This window comes from Phyllobates terribilis, unplaced genomic scaffold, assembly GCF_046119375.1.
Source record: "Phyllobates terribilis strain yellow unplaced genomic scaffold, ASM4611937v1 Scaffold_27__1_contigs__length_16484149, whole genome shotgun sequence".
Taxonomy (NCBI): Eukaryota; Metazoa; Chordata; class Amphibia; order Anura; family Dendrobatidae; genus Phyllobates; species Phyllobates terribilis.
In genome coordinates this window covers 5,212,163-5,226,037 of record NW_027362787.1, presented here as the reverse complement: position 1 = coordinate 5,226,037, position 13,875 = coordinate 5,212,163, and the positions used below count along the sequence as shown (strand labels likewise).

General features: G+C 46.1%; 4 non-coding genes across 4 annotated transcripts; all 4 read left to right on the top strand.

Moving 5' to 3' along the window:
* Positions 1–5,189: 5,189 nt before the first annotated feature.
* On the top strand, positions 5,190–5,380 carry LOC141177817 (U2 spliceosomal RNA). Its single transcript, XR_012254362.1, has one exon. It is a non-coding gene; the product is annotated as a U2 spliceosomal RNA (small nuclear RNA).
* Positions 5,381–6,495: 1,115 nt separating this feature from the next.
* LOC141176834 (U2 spliceosomal RNA) lies at positions 6,496–6,686 on the top strand. The gene has a single exon (XR_012253485.1). It is a non-coding gene; the product is annotated as a U2 spliceosomal RNA (small nuclear RNA).
* Positions 6,687–7,801: 1,115 nt separating this feature from the next.
* LOC141177384 (U2 spliceosomal RNA) lies at positions 7,802–7,992 on the top strand. Its single transcript, XR_012253983.1, has one exon. It is a non-coding gene; the product is annotated as a U2 spliceosomal RNA (small nuclear RNA).
* A 4,859-nt stretch (positions 7,993–12,851) lies between these two features.
* LOC141176822 (U2 spliceosomal RNA) lies at positions 12,852–13,042 on the top strand. The gene has a single exon (XR_012253474.1). It is a non-coding gene; the product is annotated as a U2 spliceosomal RNA (small nuclear RNA).
* Positions 13,043–13,875: the final 833 nt, after the last annotated feature.

Here is a 13,875-nt window from a genome sequence, read left to right as displayed (position 1 = left end):
TGGCAGGATCGTCCACTTTGGTGGACTTAACCTGCTTGCTGCTATTAGGGAGAGGGCTTAGTCCCAGGGTAACGAGTTGCGATCCCCCAGCTTCCAGGTGTTTTTCGCTGCAAGAACACTGGGAGCGCAGATTGCAAGCGGCTGCAATTTGCAACCTTGTTGCGTTTTTCCATGGAGGTTGACCCTAACCTCGTGCCTCTTTATGCAAGGCTAAAAAACTCTATCCGAGTTCACTTCACGGCGGGTGGCTCGGATATGAGGAAATTAGGGTATGTAGTCCAGGACGTGCTCAGGAACCTTCTTGGCGTACAAAGGAATGAAATTCTCTCCATCCAGGATTATCCCAGAAGAGGTGACTATGACATCACATTCACCGGAGAAGGTATTTTTAGAGATGTACTAGAAAAGTTAAAAAAAGTTGAAAATAGTCCTGTTTTGAAAGGGATACAAATTGTTGAGCACGTCCTGGATGAGGTAAGACTGGTTATTGTAAAAATATTTTCGCCCTTTGTTTCTGCTCCAGAAGTAATGTCATTTCTAGCAATTTATTTTAAAAGTGTTAAATGTATTGGGAAGATATTAAACGAATATAACATATGGACATCTAAGTGGAAATTCCTTGTGAAGTGTACAAGAGATCCAAATACACCAGGTGGTATACGGCTCCCCCCTGCCCGTTTCAAAATTGGGCAAACAAATGGGGATTTCTTCTTTTCTGGGATGCCAGTATATTGCAGAAATTGTGGGCGCTATGGTCATTCAAAAGAAAACTGTCATGTATCATGTAGAAATTGTGCTAGTGAAGAACATGAGACAAAAGAATGCCCTAAGGAAAAGAAATGCAGTTTTTGCCAGACTCCAGGTCACTTTTATTTTTCTTGCCCTCACAGATTTCGGGAAGATGAGCAAAAGGGGAAGTCCAAGACGTCCGACCAAGGACCAAAAGATCAGACCACCCCTCAGGAGGAGGAACAACAACCTGGAGCCTCTGGAGACAATAAGGGCGTACCAAATAGTGAAGTGTCTCCAGAGTCTATGACAGGTAAAATACCAAATCCCAAAACCTGGCTGCAGGACCTGCGGGAGTCCAAAAGGAGGGCTGAGAAGGAGCAGAAGGGCACTACTGGTAAGGTCAAAAGGGACCGGCAAAAGGCCGACACAGAAGCCCATGCCCAGTCTGGGTCTCCTAGTGCTGAGGGCGCTGAGTGGATAAAGGTGGGTCCTAAGAAAAAGAAAAAGGGTGGTTCGGAGGAGGCAGCAGGAGGTGAACAGATGGACACTTCTCCAGAAGGGGACGTGGACGCTGGACCCTCAGGGGTTTCGGTCTCCGCTGCTACAGGTGGGGACCGGGATCTTGCTGCCTCTGAAGAGTCAGAGGCTCTGCCTTGTGCGCAACCTCCTCCTTTAGGACGACCTTCTACAGGTCAAACAGGGGCGTCGGAACCCCTCGGGGACCCACCTGATGAGGAACTGCATGGCCAGCCAATGGAGACCCAGCGGGTTCTGCCAGCCAGCCCTCCGAGCTATGCCAGTGTAGCGTCGGGTTTATATAAATGTGGTAATCTTTCCTCCTCCACGGAGACTCTCGTGACGATAATATCAGATGAGGAGGGAGGCGCAAGCCCAGTGGTCTGATCAGGTTCATCGGACAGGTAAATCCGTTGCTCTTAGTTACCTAAGTAAAATTTCTACATTTTCTAATGATGGCTGAACTCAATGGTATTTCCCTCAACGTGAGAGGCATAAAATCTAACACGAGAAGAACTGCTCTTTTTAATTTTTTTACGTGTTTTACTGCATCTGTATTTTTTCTGCAAGAATGTAATATCCCACATGAAATGTCATATCAAAAATATAAAGATGAGTGGAAGTGTGGGCCATCTGTCTGGTCCGGATCGAATGCTGCAGGATCAGCGGGTGTAGCCATACTTTTTAAAGGGAACGTTTTAATTGATTTTATTCAGGAAATTTTACCAGGTCGTATTTTATTAGTGAAAGCTTTTATTGATGGAATTAGATGGCAGTTTTTAAATTTTTATGGATCCCCAGAGAAAAATGAAAGAGCCGAAATGCTTGATCTTTTACCATTATTTATTAATAACTCTGAACCTTTTATCTTAGCAGGGGATTTTAATTGTGTTTTTAAAAGGTGAAAACCGGCGCTCCAGCTCTGTAAGCAGGAACTACGATAAAACCTCAGGTATGCTACATGATATAGTCAAAGATGCTAAATTGATAGACATATATAAAGAGTGTCATAGTGACAGCACAGAGGACGCCGGTTTCACTTGGAGCAATGCTAATTGTAGCTCTAGGATTGATTTTATTTTTGGTTCAGATAAAACAATACCTGCCAAATGTGAAGTTTTAACTAATATATTTTCAGACCATAAACTTTTATCCTTTACCATAGAAGTAAATGACAACAAAAAATGTGGTAAGAAAAGCTGGAAAATGAACGTATCCCTTTTAACCGACCCGCAGATTTTATCAGATTTTATTGAGTTTTATAGGAAATGTAGAAAAGGGAAAAAAACAAATGAGACTATGAGTGTATGGTGGGATAGAATGAAAGTAAAAATAAAAGACTTTTTTATTAAAAAGAGTATATGTAAAGCCAAAGAAAAATATGAAGAATATAGAATTTTAAATACCCGCCTACAAACATTGTTTAAGCTCAGAGACAATGGGATAGATGTACAAGTTGATATTTCAAACTTAAAAGAAGAGATTTCAAAATGGCTAGAACAAAAAGGAAAAGAGATAATTTTTCGTTCTAGAGTACAACATATAGAAGAAAATGAAAAGTGTTCCAGATATTTTTTTAGGAAAAATAAAAAAGAAAAAGTGATAATTGACCATATAGATGGTGAGAATAATATAAAAAATATGCTGGGTAAAGTTGAGGTTTTTTTTTCTAATCTTTTTAATGGAAAAAATATAGATAATAAATTAATGGATGATTCGCTGCAAGGACTAACAGCTGTTTTAGATCCCGCATCCCAAGAGTTTTTATCCCAAGTTTTAACGGAACAAGAAGTGTTAAAAACTATTAAAAGTTTTAAAACTGGAAAGGTCCCTGGTCCTGATGGCATCCCAATAGAATTTTATGTATGTTTTTATGATATTTTAAAAGATGATTTGTTTTATTTGTTTACTGAGGTTTTTAATAATAAGGTTTTATTAAATTCCTGGAAGAAAGGTGAAGTCTCCCTCCTATACAAAAAAGGCGATAAATCAAAATTAGAAAACTGGAGACCAATAACACTTTTAAATTGTGACTATAAAATAATGGCTAAAATTTGTGCAAATCGTCTAAAAGAAGTCATCAGCAAAGTTATTCATTCTAATCAAGTGTGTGGGGTGCCGGGGCGCAGTATATGGGACAATCTGAATTTAGTGAAAGACTGTATTGAGGATGTGAAAGACAGAAAGGGGAAAATGGCGATTTTATCTATTGATTTTGAAAAAGCATTTGACCGTGTCTCACACTTTTATCTTTTTAAAGTTTTAGAGAAAATGGGCATACCAGAAGGGTTTTTACTATCGCTTAAAGCATTTTACAAGGATTGTACAAGTAAGATTTTAGTGAATGGTTTTAAGACACAAGAGGTATTTTTACGGTCAGGGGTGAAACAGGGATGCCCTCTGTCCCCCCTACTGTTTATCTGTGCACTGGAACCAATGTTATGTGCAATACGTAAAAATAAACAGATATGCGGTGTCCCTCTGCCTGGAAGCGGTGGTTTGGAGGCCAAGGTTGTAGGCTACATGGATGACGTGGCGGTCTTGTGTACAGATGCACCATCACTTACGGCCACTCTCCATCAAGTGCAATCCTTTTGTCTAGCTTCTGGTTTTAAAATCAATTTTAATAAGTGTAACATTTTAAGTGTTGGGGGGATGATTTTACGTGATGTACCAATTAATGTCTCCGAATCCATTTCCATTTTAGGTATATCATTCACTGAAAATAATGATGGTTATAATAGTTGGGAAACAGTTATACAGAAAGTAAATACGAAAATATGTATGTGGAACATGAGGAGACTTACAATGGAGGGTAAAGTATTGGTTTTAAAGATGGTGATTTTACCTCTTTTATTGTATCTTAGCATGGTTTTCCCCCCGCCTGTTAATGTTTTAAAAAAGATAACCAAAACCTGTTTTACCTTCTTTTGGAACTCAAAAATGGAAAAGCTGAAAAGAGAAATCGTGATGAAATCAAAAGTAAAAGGTGGTAAAGATTTTCCAGATTTTAATAGGTTTCTTTTAATCCATCTGTTCGTTTACTGTTTTAATGCCCTTTTTAAGAATCACTATTGGTCCTTTTTTATGCGTTTTAATACAGGATTTTTTATGAGAAAGTTTGGATGATATGAAGTTAATATATCTGTGCCCCATGCTTTTAATTTGTCGACGCATTATGAGATTTTAAAGAAAATAGTGTCCGATTTTAATTTAGGGACTAAGAAAATAGAGGAATTAAGAAATAGTAAGAAACTAATTAAAGAAATACGTAAAAGTGAGGAAATATGTAATGTTGACAGATATGATGATGACAAATCTATGTCTATCTGGAAAATGATTAACGTTTTTTATCTTTTTAATGAACAGAGAGATCTGGCTTGGAGTTGCATGCACCGCTGTCTTCCTTGCCGGGCATTCCAATACAGAAGAGGATTTGTGAGGTCTGCCATCTGCCCAAGAGCCGGATGCCAAGACGAGGAAACGGTGGAACATCTATTATGGACATGTAATTTTGCAAAGGATTTCTGGAGAAGACTGCTCCCCCTACTGGAAAGGGTGGCAGACCTCAAGGACTTTACATATAAAACTGTGCTATACGGACTTATGGAATGCCCCACAATGGACCAGTACACAATGGCTTGGAAGACAGTGAACTGCGCCAAGTCATCTCTCTGGAAAGCGCGCAACATTGCTATTTTTAAACAAGATGTTTTATCAGTGAATGATGTTTTAAGTTTATGTTTATGTGAAATGTATACTTATTATTTAATTGACAAAAAGAAGAATGTACATATTTCCAAAAAATGGCTTGTTGACCAATGGAACCTAATTATTTAAAATCTTTGTATTTTTTTGTTTTGTAAATTTCATTTGTCTTTTAACGTTTGGTATTTGTGTAATTATGCTTGTAATTTGTTAAAGTTTTAATAAACGGTTTTATCCCTCTGCAGGGGATAGCCAAATTAAAAAAAAAAAATCTGTTCTTATCAGTTTAATATCTGATACGTCCCCTATCTGGGGACCATATATTAAATGGATTTTTAGAACAGGGAGATGGAAAAAGAGCTTGCTCTGTCCACTCCACGCATTGACCTGGTATTGCAGTATCTCCAGGACCGGTGCACCCCTTCTTTAATGCAGTTTCTAAAATCAGAAAGAATTGAATTCAATGTTTTTTGTTCATTTTGCTTGTTTGTCGGATTTTGGGATGGACTCTTTGGCTTTGCTTTTCTTCTCCTCATTGGATTTTTCATGTTCAAAGTTGCAGAAGCCAGATTACAAGCTCATTTTGGTTCAACTTCAGCAACTGTGCATTGCATTGCCATGTAATGTGATGCAATGCTATCTTTCTAGCTCTCCCTTTTTACTTCCTTTTGGATAAACAGACATATTAGGCAAGCATTTTGGAGCTTTCACCTAAATAACTACAGGTGGTGAGATAAGCTGCACAATATAATTGACCTTTCAGTATATTGTTGCACACACACCATCTATTTAGCAAATGCCCTTGTTATCAACAGCAGCCTTTTAAACTCACCTGAGCTAACAGGTATGTGCGCTGGTTACTCTGCTGCGCTTAAAATTTCTTTTTTGGTTTGCTACAATGCCTTTTCTGAAACGTTGTCTCCTTCTGCTGGAACACTGACTTCTTTCATTTAATGCCTGCAGACTATAAAAGAGAACCCAACCCAAAAAGTTTGGTTGATTAGTCTGTGGCATTCTGTTAAACTGTTGCTTATGGCGGTCTCTGTGAGCTTCTCAGCGACATTCAGCCAGTCAGGTATCCTGCCTGCAGTAGATGGAATGTGGCAATGGAACGCTGGCTGCGCGTGTCATAATAGGCTCTGAGCCTTTATATACCTGTGCACAGCAGCAGCCACCTTCAGTCTGCTGCTGGACAGCCAGCAGCAGCAGCAGCAGGAGAGGTATGTAATCAGGAGCCCTCCTGCTAAGGGTAGACAGCTGCTCGTTCCACCCCACCCCCCGCCTTAATTGGTTCTCCTCCCTTCCAACGGTGTTGAGGCGGGTGGGAACAGCAGGGGGTGAAGGTGCTGTGTTTAAAGAGGTGGAGTTATGCAGATCTAAAACGCGTGGATTGCAGCAGCAGCAAGCCGAAAAGTGCAGGCATGTAAGGGATCTAGAGGTTGACAACATGTCTTCTTAACGGGAGTCCAGGAGCTCATCTCCACAAATGGACTTTTCAGGATCCTTGGGTGGCTCCGTAGTTTGAAACCAATTCTGGTTATCGCTTCTCGGCCTTTTGGCTAAGATCAAGTGTAGTATCTGTTCTTATCAGTTTAATATCTGATACGTCCCCTATCTGGGGACCATATATTAAATGGATTTTTAGAACAGGGAGATGGAAAAAGAGCTTGCTCTGTCCACTCCACGCATTGACCTGGTATTGCAGTATCTCCAGGACCGGTGCACCCCTTCTTTAATGCAGTTTCTAAAATCAGAAAGAATTGAATTCAATGTTTTTTGTTCATTTTGCTTGTTTGTCGGATTTTGGGATGGACTCTTTGGCTTTGCTTTTCTTCTCCTCATTGGATTTTTCATGTTCAAAGTTGCAGAAGCCAGATTACAAGCTCATTTTGGTTCAACTTCAGCAACTGTGCATTGCATTGCCATGTAATGTGATGCAATGCTATCTTTCTAGCTCTCCCTTTTTACTTCCTTTTGGATAAACAGACATATTAGGCAAGCATTTTGGAGCTTTCACCTAAATAACTACAGGTGGTGAGATAAGCTGCACAATATAATTGACCTTTCAGTATATTGTTGCACACACACCATCTATTTAGCAAATGCCCTTGTTATCAACAGCAGCCTTTTAAACTCACCTGAGCTAACAGGTATGTGCGCTGGTTACTCTGCTGCGCTTAAAATTTCTTTTTTGGTTTGCTACAATGCCTTTTCTGAAACGTTGTCTCCTTCTGCTGGAACACTGACTTCTTTCATTTAATGCCTGCAGACTATAAAAGAGAACCCAACCCAAAAAGTTTGGTTGATTAGTCTGTGGCATTCTGTTAAACTGTTGCTTATGGCGGTCTCTGTGAGCTTCTCAGCGACATTCAGCCAGCCAGGTATCCTGCCTGCAGTAGATGGAATGTGGCAATGGAACGCTGGCTGCGCGTGTCATAATAGGCTCTGAGCCTTTATATACCTGTGCACAGCAGCAGCCACCTTCAGTCTGCTGCTGGACAGCCAGCAGCAGCAGCAGCAGGAGAGGTATGTAATCAGGAGCCCTCCTGCTAAGGGTAGACAGCTGCTCGTTCCACCCCACCCCCCGCCTTAATTGGTTCTCCTCCCTTCCAACGGTGTTGAGGCAGGTGGGAACAGCAGGGGGTGAAGGTGCTGTGTTTAAAGAGGTGGAGTTATGCAGATCTAAAACGCGTGGATTGCAGCAGCAGCAAGCCGAAAAGTGCAGGCATGTAAGGGATCTAGAGGTTGACAACATGTCTTCTTAACGGGAGTCCAGGAGCTCATCTCCACAAATGGACTTTTCAGGATCCTTGGGTGGCTCCGTAGTTTGAAACCAATTCTGGTTATCGCTTCTCGGCCTTTTGGCTAAGATCAAGTGTAGTATCTGTTCTTATCAGTTTAATATCTGATACGTCCCCTATCTGGGGACCATATATTAAATGGATTTTTAGAACAGGGAGATGGAAAAAGAGCTTGCTCTGTCCACTCCACGCATTGACCTGGTATTGCAGTATCTCCAGGACCGGTGCAGCCCTTCTTTAATGCAGTTTCTAAAATCAGAAAGAATTGAATTCAATGTTTTTTGTTCATTTTGCTTGTTTGTCGGATTTTGGGATGGACTCTTTGGCTTTGCTTTTCTTCTCCTCATTGGATTTTTCATGTTCAAAGTTGCAGAAGCCAGATTACAAGCTCATTTTGGTTCAACTTCAGCAACTGTGCATTGCATTGCCATGTAATGTGATGCAATGCTATCTTTCTAGCTCTCCCTTTTTACTTCCTTTTGGATAAACAGACATATTAGGCAAGCATTTTGGAGCTTTCACCTAAATAACTACAGGTGGTGAGATAAGCTGCACAATATAATTGACCTTTCAGTATATTGTTGTGACGCGCCCCTGGGCCTGTGTCGCGCTGCGTTGCGCACGCGGGAGCTTACCCGGAGCCGGATCTCTTGAGGGTTGTAGTCTCGTGGCGGCGACCCGGTCCGTGCCCAGGGAGTCAAACTGAGCGGCGATGTACTAGCAGTAGATGGTTGATGACTACGCCACCCGTTGAATGCAGCTATGGAGCTGCCGCTGCAGGGCAGACCGCTGAGGCCGGTGGAAGGATGGTGCAGCGTGGATGGTATAACCCCCAACGGGAGGGGTATGGCCTCAGGGCAGCCGACGTGGATGATGGGGGTAGCAGGAACCACTCAGAGACGGTGCGGTGTAGTTCAGGGTCTTTACTGGTGACAAAGATAGACCCTCCCGGAGTACTTGCTAGTGATAGGGGCCTGGTCAGTCCTTGAGCAGATGGGATCTCCCCTGGCCAGGCGGAGTTGTAGGCCTTCCCAACTAACTGTACTCTTCTGGCTACCTTGCTAGAGGCGGGAATAAGTAGCCCACGTCCCTGAGTGTACCGTGTGGTGCTCACCCGTATGGCCGGTGACTCGGGGCCTTCTAATGGCTTCCGCTCCACGATGGCGGTGCTGGTCCCACGCGTGTGACCGTGCCTTCGGGCTTCTGGGCCAGAGGACCTGAAATCCTCTGCCGGACGGTTTCTGCTGCTGGGTAGGAGTTAGTCCCCACAGCCTCGGACTCCGGGTCCGGTTAGAAATCTTCTCAGTCAGGGCGAGCTCTGTAGCTGCCAGCCCCTGACTCGTTGTAACACTGCTCCCCACAGAGCTCCTGATGTTTCTTGCTATGCTGCTTCTCTTCTCTACTCTTGTTCTGTCTTCTTTCTCACTCCTTGACTCCAGGCTCAGGCCCCAGGACAGGGCCTGCCTGTGGAGCAGAGCCCATAGAGCAGCTCTGCTCCCTGTCTTCTCCTCACAGAACTCCCTACCCTGCCTCAGCCCCAGGTTTATCTAGGGGAAGTCCTTCCCCTCCCAAGACTGGGCAGGAGGTGTGGCATGCACAGGATCCCTGACCAAAGGACCTCCCACCTGCTCTCAGACGTAATATCTCTATCACTGTGGCAACCAGACCCCTGGGGTGTCACATTCCCCCCTAGTGAAATTTAGTACTCCGGGACTAAACATATTTTTGTAACATAACAAAGTATAAACAATAACATTACAATAAGGAAACGCATAAAGCTGGTCACGGCGTGTCCATAACCGGGTGCAGTCTTTGAAGAAAGCAAGGTGTCCATTTCACCAAAACAGGGAGACGTAACCAGATAGGGGTCTGTCCTACCCCGAGTCCTCAACAGTCTTTTAGTCCATCCTGGGTTACGCTCCACTAACTGTACAAAGGATTCCCGGTAAATCCACCAAGGACTCCTATAAATAACTGGAAACACATAATATTTACAAGATATGGCCGCTCTCAGTCCTCGGCCAGTGGGGATAAGGATTGGCTGCTCACAGTCCTCAGCCTGTGGGGAGATGGGATGGCTGCTCACAGTCCTCAGCCTGGTTAAGGATAGGGGACACACGGGAACAGTTCACACTTGTCCCAACGGGGACCATATTTTAATTAGCAACACAAGTACCCCTACGGGTAACTATGTACAGTTCCACTTTACCGTACTTCAGTAACGGCATCCTCCTGCTCCTTCTTGTGTGTAGGCTTCAGACCCGTCCGGGTCCTCTTGGCTTTCCTCGTATTGGTAATACTGCAGCTCCTCCTCGGTTAGCCGGTGAACGTGGAGGGCGTACAGTCCTTTTGCACCTGGGGAGTTCAGGCCTTGCGACCAGGCGTGGAGAGGGTCGCCGCTGATGACGCCCGGGGTCAGAGGGTGCAACTTTGGGCCTGGGCGCGGGCTGGTGGTGGTAGTGCCCAGGGCTGGAGGGCTTGGCCGCAGGGCTTGTTGCGGGGGCTGGAGCAGGTCGGTGTCTGCAGCGCCCGGAATCGGCGGCTCCACCAGGGGGCCCGGGAGCAGGCTGACGCTGGCAGCGTCCGGGACAGGGAGACTCCTCTTACCTGCTCCCGCGACCGCTCCTGCGTCACGCGTCTTCTCCCGGCGCTGGTCGGGGCCGGCGATGACTGGGGCACTGCCGATGCTGGGCAGCTTAGTCTGCTGCCGGTCCGCCATCTTGCTGTCCGTTCCTGGTGTCCTCCTCCCCCCTAGTGGACCGTGGCCTACCTTCCGGAGATCCTCTTCCGTAGGCCGCGGCTCCGCAGTCAATCGTCGGGGTAGAGGACCTGGCGTCGCGCTCCGATGACGTCAGCGTCGCTCTTCCTCCCTTCCAGGACCTTGCGCAACGTCCGGACGTGAGGCGGGGCTTCAGTTCTCGCGTGCTTTTGAAGTCCACGCCCCTCTTCTTCTTCTTCCCGCGCGGCGTCTCCAAGATGGCGCCGGATGGCGGGAAAACTCCTCGGATGGCGGGAAGAAGGCAGAAGATGGCGCCGGATGGCGGGAAAACTCCTCGGATGGCGGGAAGAAGGCAGAAGATGGCGCCGGATGGCGGGAAAACTCCACGGATGGCGGGAATCTTCACAGATGGCGGGAATCTTCACCACTGGTAAGTTTGAACAGTCTTTTTCAGGCACGCAGTACCCGGTGGTTGCGGGCACGAAATCCTGCCGACTACGCCAAAGTTGACGCGCCCCTGGGCCTGTGTCGCGCTGCGTTGCGCACGCGGGAGCTTACCCGGAGCCGGATCTCTTGAGGGTTGTAGTCTCGTGGCGGCGACCCGGTCCGTGCCCAGGGAGTCAAACTGAGCGGCGATGTACTAGCAGTAGATGGTTGATGACTACGCCACCCGTTGAATGCAGCTATGGAGCTGCCGCTGCAGGGCAGACCGCTGAGGCCGGTGGAAGGATGGTGCAGCGTGGATGGTATAACCCCCAACGGGAGGGGTATGGCCTCAGGGCAGCCGACGTGGATGATGGGGGTAGCAGGAACCACTCAGAGACGGTGCGGTGTAGTTCAGGGTCTTTACTGGTGACAAAGATAGACCCTCCCGGAGTACTTGCTAGTGATAGGGGCCTGGTCAGTCCTTGAGCAGATGGGATCTCCCCTGGCCAGGCGGAGTTGTAGGCCTTCCCAACTAACTGTACTCTTCTGGCTACCTTGCTAGAGGCGGGAATAAGTAGCCCACGTCCCTGAGTGTACCGTGTGGTGCTCACCCGTATGGCCGGTGACTCGGGGCCTTCTAATGGCTTCCGCTCCACGATGGCGGTGCTGGTCCCACGCGTGTGACCGTGCCTTCGGGCTTCTGGGCCAGAGGACCTGAAATCCTCTGCCGGACGGTTTCTGCTGCTGGGTAGGAGTTAGTCCCCACAGCCTCGGACTCCGGGTCCGGTTAGAAATCTTCTCAGTCAGGGCGAGCTCTGTAGCTGCCAGCCCCTGACTCGTTGTAACACTGCTCCCCACAGAGCTCCTGATGTTTCTTGCTATGCTGCTTCTCTTCTCTACTCTTGTTCTGTCTTCTTTCTCACTCCTTGACTCCAGGCTCAGGCCCCAGGACAGGGCCTGCCTGTGGAGCAGAGCCCATAGAGCAGCTCTGCTCCCTGTCTTCTCCTCACAGAACTCCCTACCCTGCCTCAGCCCCAGGTTTATCTAGGGGAAGTCCTTCCCCTCCCAAGACTGGGCAGGAGGTGTGGCATGCACAGGATCCCTGACCAAAGGACCTCCCACCTGCTCTCAGACGTAATATCTCTATCACTGTGGCAACCAGACCCCTGGGGTGTCACAGTTGCACACACACCATCTATTTAGCAAATGCCCTTGTTATCAACAGCAGCCTTTTAAACTCACCTGAGCTAACAGGTATGTGCGCTGGTTACTCTGCTGCGCTTAAAATTTCTTTTTTGGTTTGCTACAATGCCTTTTCTGAAACGTTGTCTCCTTCTGCTGGAACACTGACTTCTTTCATTTAATGCCTGCAGACTATAAAAGAGAACCCAACCCAAAAAGTTTGGTTGATTAGTCTGTGGCATTCTGTTAAACTGTTGCTTATGGAGGTCTCTGTGAGCTTCTCAGCGACATTCAGCCAGCCAGGTATCCTGCCTGCAGTAGATGGAATGTGGCAATGGAACGCTGGCTGCGCGTGTCATAATAGGCTCTGAGCCTTTATATACCTGTGCACAGCAGCAGCCACCTTCAGTCTGCTGCTGGACAGCCAGCAGCAGCAGCAGCAGGAGAGGTATGTAATCAGGAGCCCTCCTGCTAAGGGTAGACAGCTGCTCGTTCCACCCCACCCCCCGCCTTAATTGGTTCTCCTCCCTTCCAACGGTGTTGAGGCGGGTGGGAACAGCAGGGGGTGAAGGTGCTGTGTTTAAAGAGGTGGAGTTATGCAGATCTAAAACGCGTGGATTGCAGCAGCAGCAAGCCGAAAAGTGCAGGCATGTAAGGGATCTAGAGGTTGACAACATGTCTTCTTAACGGGAGTCCAGGAGCTCATCTCCACAAATGGACTTTTCAGGATCCTTGGGTGGCTCCGTAGTTTGAAACCAATTCTGGTTATCGCTTCTCGGCCTTTTGGCTAAGATCAAGTGTAGTATCTGTTCTTATCAGTTTAATATCTGATACGTCCCCTATCTGGGGACCATATATTAAATGGATTTTTAGAACAGGGAGATGGAAAAAGAGCTTGCTCTGTCCACTCCACGCATTGACCTGGTATTGCAGTATCTCCAGGACCGGTGCACCCCTTCTTTAATGCAGTTTCTAAAATCAGAAAGAATTGAATTCAATGTTTTTTGTTCATTTTGCTTGTTTGTCGGATTTTGGGATGGACTCTTTGGCTTTGCTTTTCTTCTCCTCATTGGATTTTTCATGTTCAAAGTTGCAGAAGCCAGATTACAAGCTCATTTTGGTTCAACTTCAGCAACTGTGCATTGCATTGCCATGTAATGTGATGCAATGCTATCTTTCTAGCTCTCCCTTTTTACTTCCTTTTGGATAAACAGACATATTAGGCAAGCATTTTGGAGCTTTCACCTAAATAACTACAGGTGGTGAGATAAGCTGCACAATATAATTGACCTTTCAGTATATTGTTGCACACACACCATCTATTTAGCAAATGCCCTTGTTATCAACAGCAGCCTTTTAAACTCACCTGAGCTAACAGGTATGTGCGCTGGTTACTCTGCTGCGCTTAAAATTTCTTTTTTGGTTTGCTACAATGCCTTTTCTGAAACGTTGTCTCCTTCTGCTGGAACACTGACTTCTTTCATTTAATGCCTGCAGACTATAAAAGAGAACCCAACCCAAAAAGTTTGGTTGATTAGTCTGTGGCATTCTGTTAAACTGTTGCTTATGGCGGTCTCTGTGAGCTTCTCAGCGACATTCAGCCAGCCAGGTATCCTGCCTGCAGTAGATGGAATGTGGCAATGGAACGCTGGCTGCGCGTGTCATAATAGGCTCTGAGCCTTTATATACCTGTGCACAGCAGCAGCCACCTTCAGTCTGCTGCTGGACAGCCAGCAGCAGCAGCAGCAGGAGAGGTATGTAATCAGGAGCCCTCCTGCTAAGGGTAGACAG